We start from the raw sequence: 5,000 nt of genomic DNA, 5'->3' as shown, positions 1-5,000 counted from the left end.
AAGCCACACCTCTGCTCCCCCCCCCCACCCCATCTCTATAGCAGCTGAAAATGCCTCAGTTGTGCCTCCACTTGAGAGGGAAGTTAGGCAGAATCAGGTTTATTAGAACTAATATATGTGAGAGAATTGTTGTTTCAGTAACAGTATTCTGCAAGACATAAAAATCACTATTAAGTGGCAATAGAAATAAAGTACCTTAAGACATAGAAGCAGAATTAGGCCATTTGGCCCATTGACTCTGCTCTGCCATTCCATCATGGCTGATTTATTGTCCCACTCAACCCCATTCTCCTGCCTTCTCCCCATAACCTCTGATGCCTTGATTAGTTAAGGACCTATCAACCTCCACTTTAAATATATCCAAATACTTGGGCTGTACAGCCATCTGCAGCAATGAATTCTACAGATTCATAACCCTCTGGCTAAAGAAATTCCTCCGCATCTCCATTCTAAAATACGTCCTTCTATTCTGAGCCTGTGTCTTCCGGTACTTGACTCCCCCACCATAGGAAACATCCTCTCCACATCCCCTCTATCCAGGCCTTTCAATATTCAACAGGTTACAATGAGACTGTCCCTCATTCTAAACTCCAACAAGTACAGGCCCAGAGGCATCATACATTCTCATATGTTAACACCTTCATTGCCGGGATCATTCTTGTGCACCTCCTCTGGACTTTCTCCAATGCCAACATATTCCTCTTAGATAAGAGTCCTGAAACTGCTCCCGATTCTCCAAGTGCAGTCTGACCAATGGCTTATAAAACTTCAGCATTGCTTTTATACTCTGGTCCTCTCAGATCGAATGCTAACATTGCATTTGGACTGTTTAATTGGAGTACTTGACTGTTTAACTAACCATTTATTTAATACATACCAGCCAATCATGGCAACCTAAAAGATTTGCTGTTTAAGAAGTGAGTACAGAATGAGAGAGAGCTGCTTTCAGTTTGCATCTATCAATCAAAATCAGTGATTATTCTTGTTTAATATCCTGCATCTTTAACATGTTTGAATTGATAGGAGGTGTAGATCTGGTGGATAGGTGGCACCTTTCTCCCAGGGTGGAAATGGCTAACATGAGGAGTTGTAATTTGGAAGAAGTACGAGGAGATATCAGCGATATTACTTATTACTTGATGGTGTTGTCTGTGAGTTATATGTACTGTGTTGTGCATAGTGGTCCAGAGGAACATTGTTTTGTTAGGCAGTACGCATGTATACATGTAATAACATTCAAGTTCATGTCATAGTCATAGAAAAGTATGGCACAGAAACAGGCCTCTCAGCCCATCTAGTCCATGCTGAATCATTTAAACTGTCTCATCCCACCGACCTGCACCCAGACCATTGCCCTCCATAACCTTCCCTTCCACGTATCTATCCAAACTTCTCATAAGTGTTGAAATCGAGCTCGCTTGCAGCACTTGCACTGGCAGCTCGTTCCACACTCTCACAACCCTCTGAGTGAAGCAATTCCCCTTGTGTTCCCCTTAAACTTTTCACCTTTTACCCTTATCCCAAGACCTTTGGTTCTAGTCCCACCCAAACTCAGTGGAAAAGCCTGCTTGGGTTTACCATACCAAAACCCTAATAGCTGTATATACCTTTATCAAATCTCCCCTCAGTCATCTATGAATGAAGTCCTAACCTGTTGAATCTTTCCTTATGACCCAGGTCCTCCATTCCTGAATATATATGTAATGACAATAAATGTAATCTTGAACTTGAGGCGTATGTGTTTTACACAGAGAGTGATAGGTATATGGAATGCTCTGCTGAGGTGGTGGGAGAGGCGGATACTACACATAGAAGACATTTAAGCGACTCTTAGCTAACCATACAGATGAAAGAAAAGTGGAGTGCTATGAGGGAGGGAAGCGTTTGGAGTCGGTGAAAACGCCATTACACCCCGAGGCATCGAAGTTCTGAATTCAACCCGGCCGTCCTCTGTAAGGAGTTGGTACATCCTCCCCGTGGAATATGTGGGTTTCCTCTGGGGTGCTCAGGTTTCCTCCCACAGTCCAAAGACAAACTGAGTGGGTTAATTGGTCATTGTAAATGGTCCTGTCACTAGGCTAGGATGAAATTGGGGCTTGTTGGCTGCATGGTTTGAAGGGGCAGAAGGGCCTATTCCACATTGTATAAAAGTTTCATACACTGAAAGACCTGTACTCTTCTATGTTCTCCATTCCTTCCCATCTGAAGAATAGCTTTTATTTTCAATTTCATAAAAGTAAGGCAGGTGTCCAACTATTGTGCAGCTTAATGTAAGATGTTTCAGTACCCTTTCTGCTTTACTTTGTCCTTGGCACTTCTTCAGTAAGAAAAGATTATTTTCCATTTCATGATCCAGTGAATTGTTTTTCTTCCGGCATTGTTATAGTCCCTCAAGCATCATTTGAAATATCAGTGACCAACTAGTGAAGATAGTGAGCTACCAGAGCATTTCTTCAAAAAAATACAATAGAAACAACAAATGAAATTTGTATGTCATCTCTGCATCTCATCCCAATAAACCCACAGAGAGCATTCAGATATTGCCCTCATTTTGCAAAAATAGATTCAAAAAAGTTATCTGGGCCACAGAATTCTTCATTGCCATGGCTGCAGTGACCCAAATGAAAATCCCAAATTCTTATTCATGGTAGAACTGACAGTAAATTCTGGAAACATCCAACAAATCGGGCAGCATCTGGGGGAAGAGAGGCAGGGTTAATGTTTCTGGCCAAAGACCTTTCATGTCTTCAGCCCGAAACATTAGGAAAGAATGGGCAGTATGGTAGTGTAGTGGTTAGCACACCCCATTATAATACTGGCGACCCGGGTTCTATTCCCGCCTTTGTCTGTAAGGAGTTCTCCCCATGGCCTTCGGGTGCTCCATTTCCTCTCACTGGTTGGTAGGTTAATTGGTCATTGCAAATTGTCCTGTGATTAGGCTAGTGTTAAATCGGGGATTGCTGGGAATCCCAAACACCCCAAATTAATGCAGTGAGGGATGACTCTCCGAGTGCACTACTATCCCAGCTATTCATGGATAATTCATGTAGAATCATAGAGTCATAGAGACGTACAGCACAGAAACAGGCCCTTTGGCCCATCTAGTCCATGCTGAAACCATTTAAACTGCCTTGCTCCACACAACCTGCACTGGGACCATAGCCCTCCATATCCTTACTATCCATGTACCTATCTAAACTTCTCTTAAATGCTGAAATTGAGTCTGCATGGACCACTTGTGCTGGCAACTCATTCCACACTCTCACCACCCTCGGAGTGAAGAGGTTTCCTCTCATGTTCCCCTTGAACTTCTCACCTTTCACCCTTAAGCTATGACCTCTGGTTGTAGTCCTACCTGACCTCAGTAGAAAGAGCCTGCTCATGTCCGATGTGCTAAATGACAAAATAAGCAGGGTCAGCTTCCCTGATCTCTACCACAATGATGCAAATAACTTAGCAGTTGTTTCCTGGTTTGGTGTCGGCCAATGAACATACCCCACTATCTTCACCTGATACAGACCAGAATGTCTATCACTTTGCTTTGTAAACTGTCCAGTTACCTGCTGCGGGCCAGCACCCAGTGCTCTGTAGACAATGCTATATTTGTTTGCAAAGCAGTCCTTTTAATTTCAGACAAATTATTGCACGCCATTGACATTAAGAAGTGAAGCCTAGCACCTGCTTATGGTAAGAAGTTGAGCAAGGAATATTGGTTAGAATTTTTACTTTGTCATGAAAAACTCGGCTCATTTGGAAAGGTCATGCTGCTGTGCCAGAAAGCTGAGGTGAGCAATAAGTCTCTTGGGCCCTGGAAAGTGAATCTCCATCACGAGCAACATGTCCAGACGGAAGATAAGATACTTCCATCTTATGGTTATAAAGGGGCTGGGACCACAGAAGCAGGCAGGTTAGACTAGGAGTGAGATGGAGAATTGAAGAAGTTGAACAAACTAAACACAGGTGCTCTGTTGAACAACCAGGCAGAGTGATGTCGGGTATCCCATCAGGCCTTGGGAAGGTACAGGCTGGCGAGGATAAAGGTGAAAATCTTTATCTCTCGAGATGTTGGGAGCCACAGAATGATGAAGGAAGATCACATAATCAACACAGTGAAGACAGAGAGAATTTAGATTGGTTGCATCACCACCTAATTTTGCCAGGGACAGTCACAAACCCAGCTATGAAAGCAGAAGGGTTGTGCGTGGGGCGAGCAACCCCATCCCGTAAAAACCCAGAGCTGCATAAATGCCAACAGAAGCTCCAAATATCTCATCCCTGGCAAGGAAGGTACACCAAGAAGATGGGCTACACCCGGGGACAGCTTGAAAGACTGGCCCAGGACAGAGGACTCTGGTGACAGCCTGTGAGTAAAGGGCTTAAGTCAGTAAGCATCACCATCTGGTATGGAGGCTCAAAAGCACAGGATAGTGGAGGCTGCAGAGAGCTGGAGACTCAACCCTCCCTGCCGTTGAGGACATCTTTAAAAGGCAGTGCTTCAAGAAGGTGGTCTCCACCATTAGGGGCTGTCACCAACTGGGACATGTCTTCTTCTCACTACTGTGTGTCGCAATGTACGCTGGCAATTTCAGAACCCAGGCGCAGAGGAAAGACAGACTACGATGCAGAGACGGCAACCAGAGCTTATTTGTGAGAACTCCAGCAGAACATTGAAGGCTCGGCCAAGCGACACCGCGAGATGGAACATTATCAAAGCCAGGACCCCGTGCTAACCAGGTGTCCATTTAAAAGTACAAGTAACACAGAATCCCCAAGACTATCAGATCAAACCTAACAAGCTTAAGCAGAAAGCTACAGGAGGCTGCATTACAAAGATCGAGTCCTTTGAAGAAAACACAACTCTAACCGATCTATGACTCTTGTTAAACAATAGCTAACCAATTCAGATGCTCTAAAAGCTCAGAACCCAGTGCTTTTTGGCTCCCTGCATGGGCCCAGGGAGCACACTATGCTTCTGTGAGGAGGAGGTACACAAGGCTGAA

The sequence above is a fragment of the Hemitrygon akajei genome, chromosome 9, assembly GCF_048418815.1.
Source record: "Hemitrygon akajei chromosome 9, sHemAka1.3, whole genome shotgun sequence".
Lineage (NCBI taxonomy): Eukaryota > Metazoa > Chordata > Chondrichthyes > Myliobatiformes > Dasyatidae > Hemitrygon > Hemitrygon akajei.
The sequence above is the reverse complement of the archived record's forward strand: the minus strand, read 5'-3'. Positions refer to the sequence as shown.